Raw genomic sequence first — 22215 nt, 5'->3', positions numbered from 1 at the left:
GTTCAGGGTGGGAAATCCTATTATGGTAATTGAAAGGTGAGGCCTTGGAGAGGTGATTAGATTCTGAGAACCATGCCATAGTGAATGGATTAATAATGGTGGTCAGGGGTGTGGTTCTGAGAGCTCTAAAAAGAGAGCACATGAGAGTTGCTCTTTCTCCCTGCTCTGCCATTTTCTGCCATGCGAGACCCCTGCATTGCTGTAAAACCACTACCAAAGAAAACCCTCACCAGATGTGTTTTCTGGACTTTGGACTTCCCAGCCTCTGAGACTGAAAGCAATAAATTTAGTTTTCTTTTTGTCTTTTTTTCGTGACCGGTAACGGGATCGCAACCCTCAGTGTCGCACCCACACTGCACTCAACCAGTGAGCAGACCTGTCTCTATATGGGATCCGAACCCTCAGCGGGAGCGCCGCCGCACTCCCAAGCGCCACACTCTACCGAGTGCGCCACCGGGCCGGCCCAAATTTAGTTTTCTTTATAAATCACCCAGTTCCAGGTGATTTTTAATCCAAATACAAAGATGTAGTGAGCCACCTTAAGAAATAGCATATTAGAAACCATTAGGAGCCTCCAGTGTGCCCCTCCTTCATCTTATCTCCTTTTGTCACACTCGTGGACAACCATAAGTAGCAGACTGTTTAGTTTTGTCTGATTATATGTAAATGAATCCTGCTGAATGTGTTCTTCTGTGATTTGTTTCACTACTTTTTTTGAGGTTCATCCTAGTTGATGGAATCTTATATTCACTTTCACAGTTAAGTAGGATACATTGAAGAAATTAACTGTTTATGCACATTTCAGTTGTTTCTGGGTTTTCTATGCTAGAAATAGTAGCACAGTTCCGCTATCAGTATCCTTGAGTATGTTCCCTGGTGCACACGTACAAGAGTATCTCTCAGTATAGATGTAAAAGTGGAATTGCTCAGTTTTAGGATAAATGCATACCTTTACTAGATATTGCCTAATTATTGTACAAATTGGTTTTGCCACCTTGCACTTCCAACAGTAGGAGATGACAGTTCTCATTACTCTGCATCTTCATCAAAACTTGGTATTGTCCAAGTTTTAATGCTGATGGTTTAAACGGTAGTTTCCTAATTACTAATGGGGGTTAAACCCTTTTTTGTGCTGTAGCCTATAAAATGCCTGTTCAAATCTTTTGCCCATTTTTCTATTGGATTATTTTTATTTTTATTATTATTTCTAGAACTACTTTATATGTTCTAGACACAAATTGTTTATTCATCATATGTGATAAACATACATTCTCTGAGTTTATGGCTTGAGTTTTCATTCTCATTAGGTGTCATTAAAAAATGGAATTTCTGGGCCGGCCCGGTGGTGCACTCGGTAGGGTGCGCCGCTTGGGAGTGCGGCGGCGCTCCCGCCGATGGTTCGGATCCCATATAGAGACCGGTCCACTCACTGGTTGAGCATGGTGCGGGCGCAACACCGAGGGTTGCGATCCCATTGCTGGTCGCGGTACGGGCGCGACACCAAGGGTTGCGATCCTGTTACCAGTCACGAAAAAAGACAAAAAAAAGGAAAAAAAAATGGAATTTCTTAATTTTAATGTCAAATTTATTAGTCTTTTTATGTCATAAGAACACCTTTCATAGGATAAAAATATCCTACTGTTTTTTCTAAAAATTGTAAGGATTTGCTCTCCCCATTCAAGTCTTTAATCTAAAATTATTTTTTGTCTATGGCTTGAAGTAGGTATCACTTTTTAATTTTATTTTTCCCACATGGATAACTGATTATTCCAGCACTACTAATCGGATTTTTTATCTTTCCCCCACTGATCTGTACTGCCAGTTTTGCCATATACAATTGTTATGGGCTGGTCTGTGTCCCCTCAAAATTCATATGTTGAAGTTTTAACCTCCAGTACCTCACAATGTGACCTTATTTGGAAATGAGGTTCTTGTAGCTATAATTAGTTAAGATGAGGCCAACAATTAAAAAAAAAAGATGAGGCCATACTACAGTACAATGGGCCCCTAATCCAATATGACTGATATCCTTATAAAAAGGGGAAATTTGGGCCGACCCCGTGGTGCACTCGGGAAAGTGCTGCACTGGGAGCACAGTGACGCTCCTGCCACGGGTTCGGATCCTATATAGGAATGGCCGGTGCGCTCACTGGCTGAGCGCAATGTGGGCGACACCACACCAAGGGTTGTGATCCCCTTACTGATCATGAAAAAGACAAAAAATAAAATAAAATCTTAAAAATAAATAAATAAATAAAATAAAAAGGGGAAATTTGGGCATAGAGACAGTAAAGGGGAGATAATGTGAAGAGGCAAAAGAAAAAGATGGTCATCTGCAAGCCAAGGAGAGAGCCTGGAACAGATACTTCCCTCACAGCCCTCCTAAGTCACCAACCCTGCTGATACCTCAGTCTTGGACTTTGAACCTGCAGAACTAGGAGACAATAAATTTCTGTTGTTTAAGCTACACAATCTAGTCTACTTTGCTAGGGCAGCCCTAGCAATCTGTCTTAGTCTATTTAAGCTTTTATAACGAAATAGATGAAGTGACATTCTGATGACCTAATCACCTCCCAAGGGCCCCACCTTATAACACCATCACCTTCAGAGTTAGGGTATAAATATGTAAATTTGGGGGGAAGGGAACACAAACATTCAGACCACAGAACAGACTAATACGAAGATATTTTAATACATTTTGTGGGTTTGTCTCTACTCTCTCTGTTCCAGTGGTATATATATATATATATATATTTTTAGTATCTGTGCCAAATACTGTCTTAATTACTGCAATGTTATAATGAGCATTTATATCTGATAGGGCAAATTCCCTGATTTTACTCTTGATTTTCAGAAATGTTTAGGCTATTGACCATCTGCTCTTCCAATAAATTTTAGTCGTCTTGTTAAATATCACCAAAATAAACTGTTGAATTTTTTTTTTTTCCTTTTTGTCATTTTTCGTGTCCAGCAACGGATCGCAACCCTCAGTGTCGCACCCGTACCGGACCGGGACCGGCAACGGGATCGCAACCGTCGGTGCTGCGCCCATACCTCGCTCAGCCAGTGAGCGGGAACCGGTCTGTATGTGGGATCCGAACCCTCGGCGGGAGCGCCGCCACACTCCCAAGTGGCGCACTGTAGCAGTGCGCCACCAGGCCGGCCCAACTGTTGAATTTTTTATTGGGACTGTATTGAATCAATAAGTGAATCAGGGAAGGACTGACATCTTAATAATATTGAGTTTTCCTACTCATGAATAACTTGTATTTTGATGTACATTTAGGTCTCCTTTCATGTCTTCAACAGAAGTTTATAATGTTCTCCATAAAGCACTCACAATTTTTCTTTCTTTTTTTTGTTTTAAAGATGGCCAGTAAAGGGATCTTAACTCTTGACTTGGTGTTGTCAGCACCACACTCTCCCAAGTGAGCCACGGGCCGGCCCTCACAAAATTATTTCTTACATTTATTTGTAGGTCACTAATACTTTTCTAGGCTTTATAAAATAATTATGGGGATTTTCTGTTTATTGCTGACCAAGACAAATCTTTTTGTAAATATTAATCTTAAATTTAGCCAACTTGCTCAATTATAATCATTCTAATATTTGATGTATAGACCTTTTTGGTTTCCAAAATCAGCAATGATATCCTTTGTGAATATTTAATGAATATACTTTCTTTAAAAAAAAAAAAAAGATATAGTGGGGAATGTACACAATTTGCCTGAAATTTGTGGGGAATTTCAGAAGAGAAATGGAACCAAAAGAATGAATTAAGTGGAAATGTCAGAAGTAAAAATCATGAGGGCCGGCCCGGTGGCGCACTGGAGAGTGCGCCGCTTGGGAGTGCGGCGGCGCTCCCGCCGAGGGTTCGGATTCCATGTGGAGACCGGTTCCCGCTCACTGGCTGAGCGCGATGCGGGCGCAACACCGAGGGTTGCGATCCCGTTGCTGGTCCCCGGTACGGGCGCGACACCGAGGGTTGCGATCCCGTTACCAGTCAGTAAAAAAGACAAAAAAGGAAAAAAAAAAAAAAGAAGTAAAAATCGTGAAATCAGAGATGAAGAATTCCTTCAATGGGCTCATCAATCAATTTGACACAGCTCAGTGAACTTGAAAACAGGTCAATAGAGAGCACCCAAACAGACATGCAAAGAGAAAAAAAGAGTGGGGGGAAAAACCGAACAACAGAACAGAGTACTCACAAGGTATGAGACAGTATCAAATGGTCTAACGTGTGTGTAATTGGAGTTCCACAAGGAGAAGAGAGAGAGAATTGGCAGATGAAATATCTGAAGAGTTAATAATTGAAAAATTTCTCATACTAATGAAGGACATCAAACCACATACAGTCATCCCCACTTATCTGTGGGGGATACATTCCAAGACCCCCAGTGGATACCTGAAACCATGCATAGCATCAAACCCAGTTGCCATCACTTGGAACACATTTTTGTACTTGTTTTTCACCCACAAATTTAATGCCTTTTTCATCTTAACTAAGAACTTATCATGCATGGTGGCCATAACTTTTGCAGTTTGAGGTGTGACAACAGAACTAGCTTGAATTTCTTTTTTCTTCACAATTTCACAGATAGAAGATTCATTCTTACTATAGATCTTAGCAACCTCAGCACGTCATTTTTTTTTTCTTTCCTTAAGTTGAGAACTTTCACCTTTTTATTTAAAGGAAGTAATTTACAGTTTCTCTTTGGCATATCTGAATTGCCCGCATCACTATTCTAGCACTTTGGGGCCATTATTAAGTAAAGTAAGGGTTACTTGAACACAAGCACTGCAGTACTGTGACAGTCGATCTGATAACAGGTGGCTAATAAGTGGCAAATACAGCATGCATATGCTGGACAAAGGGATGATTCATGTCCTGGGCTGGACAGAGTAGGATGGTGAAAGATTTCATCACAGTACTCAGAATGGCATGTAGTTTAAAAGATATGAATTGGTTTTTTCTGGAATTTCCCATTTCATATTTTTGGACCACAGTTGACTGCAGCTAACTAAAACTGCAGAAAGTGAAACTGCAGATATGGGGGGGGGGCTACTGTATCCACAAATATTAGAGAACCTCAAGCAGACTAAGCCTCCCCGCACAAAGAAAAAAGCAAATAATGTACAGAGAAACAACGTAGTTTGCTGGGGGGGAAAAGATGGAGAAAATCTGGAAAGCGTGGGGTGGGGTGGGGTGGGGAAACACATTACATCCAGAGGAACAGAGACAAGAATTCTAGTATGCTTCTCATCAGAAACTGTGCAAGCCAGGAGAAATGGAATGACATGTTTAATGTGCTGAAAAATAGAAAGCTATCAACCCCAAATTCCACATCCAGCAAAAATATATTTCAAAAGAGATGAGGAGTTGCTTCCTATGAATGAGCAAAGAAAGTGGTTTCTTTTGTTTTCTTTATTTTTGTGGTAGTTTTAGTTTTACAGAGAAATTGAGCAGAAAGTACAGATCATTCCCATAGTTTCTCCTATTTTTGACATGCTACATTAGTGTGGTATGTTTGTTACAATTATGAATCAATATTCATATATTATTATTAACTTAATTTTACATTAGGGTTCCCTCTTTGCATTGTACAGTTTTGTGGGTTTTGCCAAATGTGTTGTGTCAAGTATTCACCATTACAGTATCATACAGAATAATTTTGCTGCCCTAAAAATCCTCTGTGCTCCACCTGTTCATCCCTCCCTCCCTCTCTCATCCCCTGCAACCCTGGCAACCACTGAGTTTTTCCACATTACCTCAAATGTTTATCATTTCTCTGTGTTGGAAACATTCAAAATCCTCTCTTCTAGCCAATTGAAAGTATACAATAAGTTGTTGCTAATTATAGTTATGCTACATTGCTATAGAGCACTAAATATTGCTTTCTCCTATCCAGCTGTACTTTTGTATCCATTAACCGGCCTCCCACTATCTCCCTTCCCACCTCCTCTTTCCAGCTTCTGGTAACCTCCATTCTACTCTCTACTTCCATGTGATCAACTTACTTAACTTCCAAATATGAGTACAAAAATGCATTGCTCTTTCTCTTCCTGGCTTACTTCACTTAACATAATATCCTCCAGTTCATCCATTTTGCTGGGAGTGACAGGGTTTCATTCTTTTATGGCTGAGAGTATTCCGTTATGTATATACACCACATTTTCTTTATCCACTCATCTGTTGATGGACACCTGGGTTGATTCCATATCTTGGCTATTGTGAATAGTGCTGCAGTAAACATGGGCAAGTATCTCTTCGATATACTGATTTCCTTTACTTTGAATGTGTACCCAGTAGTGGGATTGCTGGATCATATGGTAATTCTATATATATTTATTTATTTTTGGCAGCTGGCCTGTGACAGGGATAGAACTCTGGATCTTGGCGTTATCAGCACCACGCTCTAACCAATTGAACTAACCAGTTCCCACCAACAGTGTATGAGTTCCCCTTTCTCCACAGCCTCATCAGCATTTGATATTTTCTGTCTTTTTGGAAATAGCCATTCTAACCAGAGTGAGATGGTATCTCATTGTCGCTTTGATTTGCATTTACCTGATTAGTGATGTTGAGCATTTTTTTCATATACCTGTTGGCCATTTGCATGTCCTCTTTTGAGAAATGTCTATTCAGTTCATTTGCCCACTTTTTGATTGGATTATTTTTCTTGCTATTGAGTTGTTTGAGTTCCTTGTATATTCTAGATATTAATCCCTTTTCAGAATGCATAATTTGCAAATATTTTCTCCCATTCAGCAGATTCTCTTCATTATTGATTGTTTGCTGTGCAGATTTTTAGTTTGATGTAATCCCGTTTGTCTATTTTTGCTTTTGTCGCCTGTGCTTTTGAGGTCTTCTTCATAAAGTCTTTGCCCAGCCTGATGTCCTGAAGTATTCCTCCTGTTTTCTTCTAGTAGTTTCATGGTTTTGGGCCTTACATTTAAGTCTTTAATCCATTTTGAGTTGATTTTTGAATATGGTGAGAGATAAGGGTCTAGTTTCATTATTCTGCATACAGCTGTTCAGTTTTCCCAGCACCATTTATTGAAGAGAATGTCCTTTCCCCAAGGAACACTCTGGCACCTTTATTGAAAATCAGTTGGCTGTAAATACATGGCTTTATTTCTGGGTTCTCTGTTCTGTTCCATTGGTCTGTGTGTCTGTTTTTATGCTGGTACTATGCTGTTTGGGTTACTATAGCTTTGTAGTATATTTTGAAGTCAGGTAGTGTGATGCCGCCAGCTTTGTTCTTTTTGCTCAGGATTGCTTTGGCTATTTGGGGTCTTTTGTGGTTCCATACAAATTTTAGGATTGTTATTTCTATTTCTGTGAAGAATGTCATTGGTATTTTGATGGAGATTGCACTGAATCTGTAAATTGCTTTTAGTAGAATGGTTACTTTCACAGTATTAATTCTGCCAACCTATGAACATGGAATGTCTTCCATTTCTTTGTGTCCTCTTCAATTTCTTTCATAAGTGTTTTATTGCTTTCCTTGTAGAGATCTTTCACCTCTTTGGTTGAATTAATTCCTAGGTGTTTTATATATATATATATATATATATATATTTTTTTTTTTAGTAGCTTTTATAAATGGGATTGTTTTCCTGATTTATTTTTCATCTTACTCATTATTGATATATAGAAATGCTATTGATTTTTGTACGTTGATTTTGTATTCTATAATTTCACTGAATTTGTTTACAGTTCTAAGCACTTTTTGGTGGAGCTTTTAGGTTTTTCTGTATATAAGATCATGTCAGGGCTGGCCCAGTGGCGCACTGCTACAGTGCGCCGCTTGGGAGTGCGGCGGCGCTCCCGCCGAGGGTTCGGATCCCACATACTGACCGGCTGCTCACTGGCTGAGCGAGGTGCGGGCGTGACACCAAGGGTTGCGATCCTGTTGCCAGTCCCGGTCCGGTACGGGCGCGACACTGAGGGTTGCGATCCGTTGCCGGACACGAAAAAAAGACAAAAAGGAAAAAAAAAAAAGATCATGTCATCTGCAAACAGGGACAATTTGACTTCCTCTTTTCCACTTTGAATGTGATTTATTTATTTCTCTTGCCTAATTGCTCTGGCTAGGACTTCCAGAAAGATGGAATCTACTCCTGGTAGATGGAAAGATGGAAACAGATGGAATCTACTCCTAGTGAAGTTGCTGTGAACATAGCTGAAATGACAACAAAGGATTTAGAATATTACATTTTAAAAAGTTGATAAAGCAGTGGCAGGGCTTGAGGGGATTGACTCCAATTTTTAAAGAAGTTCTACTGTGGGTAAAATGGTATCAAACAGCATTGCATGCTACAGGGAAATCTTTTTTTTTTTTTTTTCCAAAAGATGACCAGTAAGGGGATCTTAACCCTTGACTTGGTGTTGTCAGCACCACGCTCTCCCAAGTGAGCCACGGACCGGCCCAACAGGGAAATCTTTCATGAAAGTAAGCCTCAATCAATGCAGTAAACTTCACTGTTATCTTATTTTAAGAAATTGTCACAGCTAAGCTACTCAAACTTTCAGCAACCAACACATGATTAGTCAGCAGCCATCAACATTGAGGCAAGACCCTCTACCAGCAAAAAGATTATGACTCACTGAAGGTTCAGATTCTTAATTGCTTTTAGCAATTAAGTATTTTTAATTAAGGTATGTACATTGTTTTCTAGACATAATGCTGTTGCACATTTAAGAGACCACAGTATAGCGTAAACATAACTTTTTTACGCACTGGGAAACCAAAAAATTTGTGTGATTTGCTTTATTGCGGTGGTCTAGAACCAAACCCACAATATCTCTGAGGTGGGCCCGTATTAGCCAATGATTTTAAATGCAGCTGAGTTATCCTTCAAGTATTAAGATGCCAGGAAAAACAGCTTTAGAAATCAAAAAAATAAAAAATAAAAAAAAAGGAAGGAAAAGAAAGAAAAAAAATACAGGAAGAAAAATACAAAAACAAGAAATACAGTATTTATGGGTCCTTCCTAAGAATGAGCTTTATCCAACAAGATGATTTGAGAGACTGGCAAAAGGACTCTTGGTTCCTTGAATATGTCATTTCTGGATCTAACTGTAAAACAAATATGGGGAAGAGGGTGGAGGAATTGTATGGGATCCTTATATGCTCTGTCAAGGTAGAAATATTGTAGTGTGAGGGCTGGCCCAGTGGTGCACTGCTACAGTGCGCCGCTTGGGAAGCGCGGCGGCGCTCCCGCCGAGGGTTCGGATCCCACATGCAGACCGGTTCCCGCTCACTGGCTGAGCGAGGTGCGGGCGCAGCACTGAGGGTTGCGATCCCGTTGCTGGTCCCGGTCCGGTACGGCGCAACACTGAGGGTTGCGATCCGCTGCCGGTCATGAAAAAAAGACAAAAAGGAAAAAAAAAAAAGAAATATTGTAGTGTAACCAAAATGGGCAAGATTTGGGAGACAGCAAGGGGAACTTATATAACAGGTAGGTATCCCGGGAATCTTTTAAAGCTGGTAAATCAAATAGCAAAAATCTTTAAATAAGGAAAAGAACCTGAGGACTTTATAAAAGTAATTAACATAAAAGTAACCACTAGAACAGAAATACAAACCTTCCTCATTTCCAAAAGAATTACAAAAGCAGGAGCTGGTCAGTTAGCTCCCTTGACTAGAGCATGGTGTCAGTAACATCAAGGTCAGGGGTTCAGATCCCCTTCCCTGCCAGTTGCCAAATAAAATAAAATAAAGAACATTATTCGGGGCTGGCTGGTTAGCTCAGTTCGTTAGAGTGTGGTGTTGATAACACCAAGGTCCAGGGTTCGATGGACCTTGAGAAAAAGAAATACAAAACCAAAAGCAAACCAATCATAAAGAGAATGAAATGCTGTAAAAATAAAGCAATACTGAGTGAATATGACATAAGAAAGTTGAGATCAAAATGTCAATTATTTCAATAAGTGTATGGCTGGCCAGTGGCTCACTTGGGAGAGTGTGTTTCTGATAACACCAAGGTCAAGGGTTCGGATCCCTGCACCAGCCAGCTGCAAAAAATAAACAAATAAGTAAATGTAAATGAATCGAACTCATGTAACAAAGATTTTATGTATATGATTATACATAATTAATGTAAATAAAATTAATTCTATATATAGTCAATATATATAAATATATATAAATGTGTATACACGTATATGACTGAGGAACTCACACGAATAAGCCTGACAGAGTAAAGAGTTTCCCTGGAGATGAGATAGGCTATTGGAAACATGAAGAAGGAATAAGCACTTAGAACAAATATGAGATATGGGGTCTGAAACTTTAGGTGACATAAAGGAATCAGTAGATGGATTGATAACAAAAAGGATTCAATAAATTAGTAAGTTGAAAGATCAGGTCAAAGAAGTATCTCAAAAGACCTTGGGAGGAAATAATGACAAGGACATTTGTAAAGAGACTTTAAGAAATATGGAGATTAAATGGAAATCAACAACAAAAAATGATAGCTCAGGGCCTGCCCGTGGCTCACTTGGGAGAGTGCGGTGCTGATAACACCAAGGCCACGGGTTCGGATCCTATATAGGGATGGCCGGTTGCTCACTGGCTGAGCTCGGTGCTGACAACACCAAGTCAAGGGTTAAGATCCCCTTACCGGTCATCTTTAAAAAAAAAAAAAATGATAGCTTAAAAAATCCTTTGTATCCAAAAACTGAAAACATACCACCAAATAACATTTGGACGGACTAGCTCTTTCTGATACATGATGCAAATAATGTAGTATATTAAAAACAATACAGGTTGAACATCCCTCATCCCAAAATTTGAAATCTGAGTTGCTCAAAATTTGAAACTTTTTTGAGCACTGAATGATGCTTACTGGATCATTTCAGATTTTGAATTTTCAGATGAGGGATGTGCTACTGGTATGTATTTCTGCAAAGACTCCAAAATCTAAAAAAATCCAAAAACCGAAAAAATCTGCAATTGGAAACACCTCCAGTCCCAAGCATTTTGGATAAGGGATATTCAACCTGTTATACTTTCTGAGCAGAAATGTATCCCTGTAATTCACTAAATTAGGGAACTGAAGGAAAAATTAACTTTGTCTTCTTGAGTTGCAGGAAACTTTTTGTTCTCAACAAACAAACAAAAAGAAGGAATGTATGGGAATTTCTTTAATGTTACAAAGGCTATTTAATAAAAACCTACAGCAAACATTATGCTTTGTACGTTGGGGACAAGAAAAGATGCCAGCTATACCAATACAGTTGGACATGGTAATGGAGGGTTGGCTCACATAATAAGACAAGAGAAAGAAATAAGTAATAAAAAAAATACAGAAGAGGAAAGACAAAACTCATTATTTGCAAACAAAATGGTCAACAATATAGAAAACATAAAACACAGTCATAGAATTAGCAAGAGTCGCCAAATACGAGATCCCAAGTTCTAAAAAATCAAAAGCATTCCTCCAGCAATAATCACCTAAAAAATAATAACAAAGCATCTAACAAGGAAAATGCATAAAAGCTTTATAGAAAAAGGTATTAAAAATTTAAGAATTCTATAAGTATTGTTGAGGTTGCAGAGTCCAATAAATAATACCCCATTACACTGTCTGAGTTTGCAATGTGGACACAGAAGTCAAACATGGAGATGAAACTGCAGTGGCAGCCCCCAAAGTTCCGCATCAGCAAGAGAAAGGTCACATACCTGCAGTAGTTTGGGTTCACCAAAAAGCAGATGCCAGGACTGGATTAGATGAGGTAGAGATTTTCTGGTGAAGGGAGCAGGTGAAGGTAGGGAGAAGCTTTAGACCACAGTGAGGTCAGACACCTGTGGAGCGAGGGAAGGAAGGATGAAGAATTGGGCGGGAAGAGTCTCAGACTGCAGCGCAGTTCCAAGATAGGTTCAGCCAAGCGGAAGTGGAGTTCTCGAGCCAGGAAGAGGACTCTTGCTAGAATGGACCTGCCTTTAGACACCCCCTGTGCCCAGTCTTTGGCCAGGAGTAGCTCAGGGCATGTGTAGCCTCAGTGAAAACACGGTAGTGGATCCAGAGGGGATGCAGCTGGGCTGTTGGTCAAGTACACCCCCTGCAGCAGGAGATCTGATCAGCTCATGTTCACGGCCACTGCAGTCCGTCTGATGCACCACACAGATCTACTTGTCTGTGCAGGTTCAGCTGCTCCACAGTTCCTGGTGGCCTCCTTTCTTGGCAGGAGGATAACTGAGAAAAGGAAGGTTAGTGAAAGAAACTACAGTCCCGCTTGCTGCCTCAGAGCCACAACTGGTTCTCATCTTCACCCACCTCCCATATCCCTTCTAAGTCCCCCTCACCTTCAGTGCTCACCTTGGCAGGTGTTGATGGATTACCTGGTGGTATAACCCCAACCTTTATTCCTGAAAGATCTGAACCTTTAATAATCACACCTTTCTGAGGTGGGGGCTGCTGCATGTGTCCATTAATTAGAACATATCCTCAGGGGTTTGGGGAGAGCCAGAATCTGATATTTCTTCCCTTTCCCCCTTTTCATTAAACATTAAACCACTGGTCTCCAGGGACGGGGACCCTTATATCCTGCAGGTTCAGGGGACAAATTGGGACAGTAGTAAGCAGACTACAGCAGAGAAGTTTACGACCTGAACAACAGCATTTGCAGGTGCCAGGACCACCTGAAGAGGACAACCTCACACTGACCTCACAAGTCGCCTGCAATATATGTGCAGGTGTTCAGGCAGGGTACTCTCTCACTGCCTCATGGAACAGGCTGAAGTTTTGGACTCACAAGGCTCAGAAGGAAAAGGGGAAGTGGTGTATCCAGTGCCTGGGGGCATATATTGTCACAGACAATATTTTTTTTTTTCTTTTTGTCTTTTTTCGTGACCGGCAACGGATTGCAACCCTCAGTGTTGCGCCCGTACCGGACCGGGACCGGCAACGGGATTGCAACCCTCGGTGTTGCGCCCGCACCTCGCTCAGCCAGTGAGCGGCCGGTCTGTATGTGGGATCCAAAACCTCCGCGGGAGCGCCACCGCACTCCCAAGCGGCACACTGTAGCAGTGCGCCACCGGGCCGGCCCCAGACAATATTTTTTTTAAAGATGACTGGTAAGGGGATCTTAACCCTTGACTTGGTGTTGTCAGCACCACGCTCAGCCAGTGAGTGAACCGGACATACCTATATAGGATCCAAACCCACAGCCTTGGTGTTATCAGCACCGCACTCTCCCGAGTGAGCCACGGGCCAGCCCAACAATATACACTTTCATTAAATGACTCAGTTGGCCCCACCACTTGTCAGTGCTGCCTGGTCAACGGATTAGACTCATCCCATGACACTAGGAGGGTAATCACTTCTTGTCCCCTTCAGAAGGACCTTTTTGAGAAACTGATGTAGCCAATTACCTGTACACCCCAGGTGCTCTCTCCTGGCCCCTGGGTGCCCTACCAGTGTGGAGAAAGGTGTTGAGAGGCTCTGGGCACTCAGTCCCAGGCACTAGACACAGTCACCTGTGCAGCAGCTGTGGGTGGGTGGGCACTCAGCTTTTCGAGCTCCACCCTTTAGGCTGGGAATCCATAGCAACACCTGACCACAAACAACACAAGGCAGCAGCCATCAAGGGGCAGTGGGGCCTTCCCAGGCACTGGGCACTGCCTGTTGGATCCAGTTAATAAGACAAGAGCAATGTAAGAACATATCATCTCCATCTAGTATCAAACCACCCTGCCAACTGCACCAGTTGTAAGGGTACCCCAAATTTGTCTTCATCAGGTATAGTAAGACACAACTGCCATGAAAGAAGTTTATACTCACAGTTCCCTAGAAACAGGAGGCATGGCACAGCATGCCGACACAGGGCCTCATGGGTAAGCACCAGGGTTGATCAGGAGGTGGAAGGAGAGAGAGGGGAACTGCGAGCAAGAGCCTTTATTGTGGTGAGGCAGAGTAAGCAGATTTAGGATTGCCTAGTTTGAGTAATTTGGTACACTCTGGGGTATAGGGCTGTCTCTAATTATTTGGTCTCTGGCCCTGGGGTGATTAGGGCAGAAAAATGGTGGCCCAGAGTATAAAAGTCCCAGTAAAGGAGATGTCTGGGGATATGGGTTCTGGATTGGTTGCTTTGAATATGAAAGATATGCTCAGAGATGAGTCATTTACTGACTGTAGGAATTGGATAAGACAATGAGGTATGATACCCTTTGATTCCTGGAGGGCCATGGGTTCACCATGGTATGGAACTGCAGCTATGCTGCAATCAGTTATTGGAAGCAAAAGTTAATAATGGATTTTAGAAATGATGGATCCAACTCCCAAGGTATTAGTTGGCTGGATATATAAGAAAATGCAAAGTAACAAGAAACAAGCTAAATATACCATGTTATTGTTATTTGTAGCAGCTAAAATGAAAGCAAAATAGAGTGTTAAGGCAGATCCTGGGAGTAGGCCAAACTTGAATTACAGCTCATTCTAGCTACAGCTTCTAGCCTTAGGGCCACTATCAAAGGAAAGAATGATGCTGAAACAACAAACAGTGAAGACTACTGGAATGATTCACCAGAGAATGGGGAAGTCAAAGGGGACGGTCAAGAGACTCATCCAGCCCGTCCCAGCAATGTGGAAATTGTTAAATGGTTATTAAGAAATGGGATGAATAAAGCAGACATTGATGGGGTCAAAACAAAGGTCATAATCCAACACTCTTGGAAGTTGAGTGGATTGATGGGAGCATCCATTGGCCCCCCAATAGTGAAGGGCCCTAAATGATAGTTTGGAGGAATTAAAAAAGCTGGAAGGCAAAAACGACAAGGAGAAAGCTGATCTGCAGTCACCTGGGGCAGTGGTCCCACAATCTAACCAGATAATGACAGACCTCTACTGGGGACCCAAGGCCACATGGACATGAGTGATCATGGACATATGGACAAACGACCAGAGGCTGTAGAAGAGACTCTTCTGGGACTCCTTTATATGGGAGCCCCATGCACTGTAATTTTAAAACTTATTTGTGAAGTCCTGACAGGAGTGAGAGATTGGGAGAAGATGAGGAATGGAATGTGAGGGATGGAAGTGGCAAGGTTTGAACAGGTTTTACGTGAAGTGTTTGCATCTCCTTTACCTGAACGTATTATGGAGATGGATATTGGATCTGACTGGGGAATGCTTCCCCTACCTAGTGTAGTAAAAAAGAAGGCATATAAATCTGCTCATCTGCCAGTATTGATTGGACATGCTGGATGGGCACCATACAGTTGTTAATTTGCTGTACAACAGCCCTGTGTGGAGCACAGTCTCAAGCTTATAGCAAAAGCCTGTGGATGCCATCTAGTGGCAACTGCTGGGATTTTGCACCCCAAAAAATTCCATTTGAGGGACGTTTACTAACTGGCTATTGGACTTCAGTTGAGATTGCCCCTATGACTTAAGGACATAAAATAACCTTCAAACCAAAAATAACCATAATGTCTCAGGTGATGTTGGATAAGTGCTCTGATGAGGAGGATAGTGCCTGGAAGAGTTCATTAAAAAACAGAAATAACACCAAGGTTGAGGGTTTGGATCCCCATACTGGCCAGCTGCCAAAAAAATAAAGAAAGAAAAGAAAAAATGGAAATGAGTTATGCGTAGGGGAATGCAAGGAGGTGCTCCTGAGCAGGAAAGCTCTTTTCCCCTAGGGTTGACTTTGGAACCACCTGAGGAGCTGGATCCTATGGCCATGTGGGCCTCTTGGGCAAGTGCCCTATGAACAGCTATTGACCAACAGAGAGCTACTTGGTTTATGGATGGAAGTTTTGAGGTGACAGGACAGTTTCCAGTTTGGAAGGCTGCCACTCCGAAGAGGTAAAAGCAAATCAACTGGGTGGGATGAATTGCATGCCATTTGCCCCTGTGTTTGGATTTGTACTGCCCATATTGTCAGGCAGAAGGGCAATGGGAAACTATTGACAGGCTGCCTGTTTGGGGCATAGCCCTGTGGAAACCACCATGGGAATTTGAGAGGCACATTAAAGTAAGACATGTTGATGCCCCTCAAAAGAACCCCTTCCTAGGGTAGGAAGGTGTTCAGAACCAGTGAGTGGATATTCTGGTGTGCTCACTTGAGGCAACCACCTGGACCCATCAAATGAGTGGGCATGGCGGGGAGGGGCGGCAGCACTGCAAAGATGGACTGAATCTAGACATGTTCCTCTTGCATCCTCTGAGGCACAAAATGCCAGTAAGAACTGTTGTCTGCCAACAAGAGACAGAGACTGCAGGTGACTATGGGGCAGACTCTTCCAGGGAAGGCCCCACACGTATCTGGAATGACTTGGTGCCTATAGCCCTGGGAGACTATAAATAGGTCCTGGCAGGAATGGAGTCATCTGAACTAAGCTTAGCTTACAGATGGTAGAGGCAAATGCTCAGAGTACAGTAAAAGGACCAGAACACAGATACTGCACCATTTCAGACTACCAGGTCACGTTTCTTCAGACTGAAGAACAGATTTTACAGCTCATAATGTCCAACAATTGGCAGAGAGCTATCCTCTTCCATGCAATTGATGAATTGGAACAGGCAATTGAAACTGTCAAACCTAAATAACAGAGAGGAAGACTCTCTAAAAAAAAAGACGTTTATTTAGGTGGAGCATTGCAATGGAAATATGTGTGCCATAATAAACTACGTGTCAGGGGAGTTGAGGCAAGGGAAAGTTTTTAAAGGCAAAAGAAGGAGGATTATATAACTTATTTTGTATCAATTATCCTCAGCTACAAGGATCAATAACAAGGGTGGTGTCAGTTCAAGGTTGCACAGGGAGTTGCTGGACAGATGCCCTTGCAGAAATATTTTCTGTGTAAGGTTGTGGTGGCTTTTGTGATGTGTTTTCTGTAGTCTTTTGTGATAGTTCTTGTGATAGTTATCAGGCATACATGGGTGAGAACTCTCCCTTCCTGGCCTTTCCTGACTCTATTTTGTCAGGACTTGACACAAGTGACTCCATTTTGATTCTGACAAATTTTACAAAACATTTGTTGACTAAAACAGGGATGTAAAGGCATGAAGGGCTGCTTTGCACACCTTCACAAGTGTTTGTTCACACCTAACATGAGCGGGGCCCAAGGAGGACACCACCTTGATAGATTGCTCTGCTTCTCTGGGGGATCTGGGGGAGAGGGAGAAAGGTCTTACTCACTGGTATGCGGATACTTTTTTCTTTTTTCCTCACATCACCTCAACTTCTTTTGTCCTGCCTGACACAGTGACACAGGACCAGGGCTGCAACTGTAGGTGCCAGAAGCAGTGATGATTCCTAGGAAAGAAATTGTAACTATACTGTCTCAGCTTGGCCTTCCTGGTTGGCAGTACTCTGTGTGTGTTATTACGTATTGATACTAGGAAAACAATTTGTCCTGATTCTCCAGGGAGAGGACAACAGACGTTCTGCGTTTCCTACTTCCCCAGACTCTGTGTGTGCTGCTTCTTCCCTGGGCTAATTTTAATCTATCCTTCCCCTGAAATAAAGTGTATAATATGGTTTGTACAACAAGTATAACAGCTTCAGTGGGTTCTGTGAGTCCTTCTAGTGAGTTACTATCCCTGGGGGTGATTTTGTGAACCTCTGAACTTGTAGTTGGTGTCAGAAGTGAGAGATGTGAGTCTGTTTGCACTGACTAGTCCCCAAATTCTCAGCTTTGAGCCTGTTCAGACTGCCCCGACCCCAGCTTTCTATCCTTTGAAAACACTAAGAATAATGTCCCCGCATCTGCTCGTACTAGAGCCAATCCCTGTCATGCCGGCACAGGGACCATACCCAGATAGCCTTTAGCCCCAGTAATCGTGAAGTGCACATCTGTAAGAAGAGCAGGAGCCAGTGAGTGAAAGCTCATGAACTCAAGAGCACAAAGGACACATCACAGGTCTCCACTGGGCTCCCAAGAGCGACCACATCGTCACTTGCGGGACAGATTGAAATACTGTCCGGAGTCAGAAAGATGGTGTCGATGCCAACCCTGGTGATCCTGAGAATTAATCGTGCAGCCACTTTTGTGAAGTGGTCCCCACCAACAAGTTTGCCGCGGGAAGTGGAGCACGACTCACTTCCGTTTGTTACTCTGAGTCTGACAGTGACTGGTGGGTGGGCAGGCACGTTAAAAAGCCTATTCGCTCCACAGTCCTCAGTGTGGGTTGGCATCCCAGCAATGTTTCACTGGCAGCAGGATCATGCGACTTCAAATGCAGCATGTTTTCTGCCTACATTAAAGAAGCGGATGAAAAGCCTGCCAGCACACGCTGGGGCAGCAAGATGCCTTTTGGTCAGCTGTCAGAGTTTGGTGGCAGCGGCACCGGTGGATGGATCCATGGGGTCGGCTTCTCCACCAGTAGGAGCCGCCTGGCCTGGGTCAGCCATGACATCACCGTGTCCATTGCTGATGCCTCAAAAAGTGCGCAGGTCTCGACTCGGAAAGCAGAGTTCCTGCCACTCTTGAGTGTATCGTTTGTTTCAGAGAACAGCATTGTAGCTGCTGGCCATGTTGCTGGCCGGTGCTGTTTATTTACAATGACCACAGCTGCTTGACTTTTGTGTCCAAGCTAGACATTCCAAACAGAGCATCCAGCAACCTGTCTGCATGGGACGCTTTGAAGCATGGACAGGAGGGCCACCGCTGAGGACCGCAATACAGCCTCGGAGACACTGCTCTACAATAGCATCGGGCAGGTGTGTCTATTCACGAGGTGGACAAGCAAGATTGTGGCAAATTTTGCACCACTGGCATCGATGGAGCCACGGCCATTTGGGACTTCAGGACCTTAGAGTCCTCTATCCAGGGCCTCCGGGTAGTGTGGAGTGAGTGAGCCTCTGTGACCCAGCGTGAGGACAGCGGCTGACCACAGCTCCACCAGCTGCGTGCTGGGGGGAAAGCCAGCCCCCGGCAAACACCGAAACCCAGGTCGCGCAAATATTGTGTGGTTTTCTTTGAATAAAATCGGTGGAAGTGTTGGTTTTTTAAAAGCAGCAGTGACTTTTTTGCTGCTGTTGTTTTTTGTTTTGGTTTGGGTTGGGGTTTTTTTTGTTTGTTTTGTTTTTGCTATTCCATTCTATTCTTGACCAAAGCTTCTCTTTAAGTAATTTATTATGAAAAATTGTCACACTATCTTAAAGGAAAGGATGAGAGAGGTAAGTAAATTTTCTGCTAGAAAATTAAAGTACTGAATGTGAAAAAAGAAAAAAAAAAGAAGTGAGGGCTGTCTTGTCATGGACTGTGTTCCTTCTAACTGGACAATCCGGTAAACTCACAAAGCTCAGCTCAACTCTAACAAGATCTTAATGATAAGCTCTTGACTCTGTTAGGCAGTTAAGGACTTGTGCTTTCAGAAAAATAAAAGCAGAACAAAAATATATGTACTTCAAAATAATTATACTCCATTATATTTTTCTTCACTTTTCTTTTATATCCTAGAATCAATAAAAAATTATAAGACATGAGAAGCAGGAAAAGGTGCTTTATAATCAAGAGAAAATATAGTCAGTAGAAGAAGTTCCACAGAAAAACCAAGTTATTGGAATTAATAGAAAAGGACATTAGGGGCCGGCCCGGTGGTGCACTGCGCTAGTGCGCCGCTTGGGAAGCGCGGTGGCGCTCCTGCCGAGGGTTCGGATCCCACATACAGACCGGTTCCCGCTCACTGGCTGAGCGAGGCGCGGGGGCAACGCCGAGGGTTGTGATCCCGTTGCCGGTCCCAGTCCGGTCCGGGGGCGACACTGAGGGTTGTGATCCGTTGCCGGACACGGAAAAAAAAAAAAAAAAATCCAGAACCTCAGAATGTAAAAAGAAAGAAAGAAAAGGACATTTAATGACTATTATAAATATATAAAATAATTAATGGGAAAAGAATAATTTGTATAGGGAAGAGGTATGATGAGTTGAATAGTGTCACTCAAAAAAAAAAAAAAAAATCCAGAACCTCAGAATGTGCCATTATTTGGAAATAGGGTCTTTGCAGATGTAATTTAAGTTAAAATTAGGTCATATTGATTAGGGTGGTTCCAAATTCAGTGGCTGCTGTCCTTATAAGAAGAGGTAAATTTGGACACAGAGAGACACAGGGGAAAATGTCATGTGAAAATAGAAGCAGAGATTGGTGTGATATGTCTACAAGCTAAAGAATGCCAAGAGTTGCTGGCAACCACCAGAAGCTAGGAAAGAGGCACGGAACAGATTCTCCCTCAGAACCCCCAGAAGGAAGCAACCCTGCTGACACCTGGATTTCAGACTTCCAGCCTCCAGAAATGTGAGGCAATAAATTTCTCTTTCTTAAGCCACCCAGTTTATGATACTTTTTTACAGCACCCTAGGAAAATAACACATGGAATAATGGGATATTTCAGGATATGGATCGAAAAGTTAAAAATGAACCAAATGGGAATTCTAGATCTGAAAAATATAATAGCTGAAATAAAAACTACAATGATGGGCTAAACACCAAATTAGACACTATAGAAGATAGAATAAGTAAACTTGAAGACAGAGAAATAGAAATTCTCCAAACTGAAGCAGAGAGATTAAAAAAAAAAAAAACTGAAAAAATCAACAGCATCAATTACCCTTGAGATTTTACTGAGCTGGGCAACATACATGAATTCGGGTTAGAGTAGGAGAGGAAGGAAAGAAAAGGGCAGGAAAAATTTGAAGAAAAAAGAACTTCAAACTTTTCCAGAAGCTCAAAACACTCCAAGCAAGACAAACACAAAGAAAACCACATCCAGGTGTAGCACAGCCAGCAGCTGAAAACCAAAGATAAAGAGAAAATATTAAAAGCAGACAGAGGCACTGGCGGGGGAGCTCAGGTTGTCAGAGCTCAGTGCTCATAACACGAAGGTCCAGGGTTCGGAGGATCTTGGTACTGGCCAGCCATCAAAAATAAATAAATAAAAATAAAATAAAAGCAGAGCAGATAGAGAAAAAAAAAGAGAAAATATTAAAATAAGATTGAGAAAAAAGATACATTACATACAGGGGGAAAGTAATAAGAATTTCAGCTAACAGAAAAAAAAAAAAAGCAAGTCAGAAGACAGATGAGGGACACAGCTAAAGGGCTGAAAGGCTGTCAACCTAGAACCTATATCTAGTGTAAATATGCTTCAAAAATGAAGACTAGATAAACATATTTTCAGGTAAGCAAAAGCTAGGAGATTTATAGTTAGAAGACCCACACTACAAGAACTACCCAAGGAGGAGCCTCAGGCTGAAGGGAAGTGAGACCAGATGAAACCCTGATTTATAGGAAGGATTGAAGAATGCTGGAAATGGTAAATGTGCAGTGAAATAGAAAAGACTATTTCTAATTTTGTAAAAGTCAGTTGACTGTTTAAAACCATGAGTTTTACGTGTATGTCACATCTCTAGAAAGAAGAAAAACATAGTAGTTCAATTCCCAATGTGCACCTTTGTTTTTGTTTTTGTTTTTAAGTAAAGATAAGAATCTGTACACACTTTTCACTTGGTTATTCTGGTTTTAAAGATGAGCTATAAGCTAGGTGTTTTTCTGTACTTATGTGTTGCTTATTAAATACTTTTGTACCGTGAGGGGGGAGAAAACCCAACAAAACAACAATGTGTTTTACGAGGTATAATATATATGTAGAAGTGAAATATATAACAACAATAGTAAAAAGGATGGTGGGGAGTAAGTGGAAGCATAATGGTGTGTTTCTTACATTATATAAAATGGTATAATGTTAGTTCTTGAAGACTGTGATAGAATATGAAGACTTGTAGACTGTGGCAATTTAAAGACATAGATTATAATTCTTAAAGTAACCCTTTAGAAAACCACTTAAAAGAGGCACAGATAAGAACCCAATTGTGGATATAAAATGGAATGCTAAGAAAGACGCAAATAATCCAAAAAAGGAGGGAAAAAGGGAAAAGGTCAAATGGGATAAATACAAAACAAAATAAACCCAACCACATCAAAATAATTTTATTAAATGCAATTAAAAGGCAGAGATTATCAGATCAAAAGGGGGAAAAAACCCAACTATATGCCATTTGCCAGAAAAATATGTTAAATACTAAGACACCAAAAGGTTACAAGTAAAAACGGAAGAAATAGACCACACAAATACTAACCAAAAGAAAGCTGATGTTATAACACCAACTTCAAGGATTTGGATCCTCATACAAGCCAGCTGCCAAAAAAAAAAAAAAAAAAAAAGGGGGGGGGATTATATTAATGTCAGACAAACTAATCGGA

At 41.7% G+C, this 22215-nt stretch overlaps 1 pseudogene; it reads left to right on the top strand.

The window, feature by feature from the left end:
- Positions 1 to 11627: 11627 nt before the first annotated feature.
- Positions 11628 to 18813, top strand: LOC103594911 (annotated as a pseudogene).
- Positions 18814 to 22215: the final 3402 nt, after the last annotated feature.

The sequence above is a fragment of the Galeopterus variegatus genome, unplaced genomic scaffold (genome assembly GCF_000696425.1).
Source record: "Galeopterus variegatus unplaced genomic scaffold, G_variegatus-3.0.2 Scaffold1642, whole genome shotgun sequence".
Classification (NCBI taxonomy): domain Eukaryota; kingdom Metazoa; phylum Chordata; class Mammalia; order Dermoptera; family Cynocephalidae; genus Galeopterus; species Galeopterus variegatus.
The sequence above is the reverse complement of the archived record's forward strand: the minus strand, read 5'-3'. Positions and strand labels throughout refer to the sequence as shown.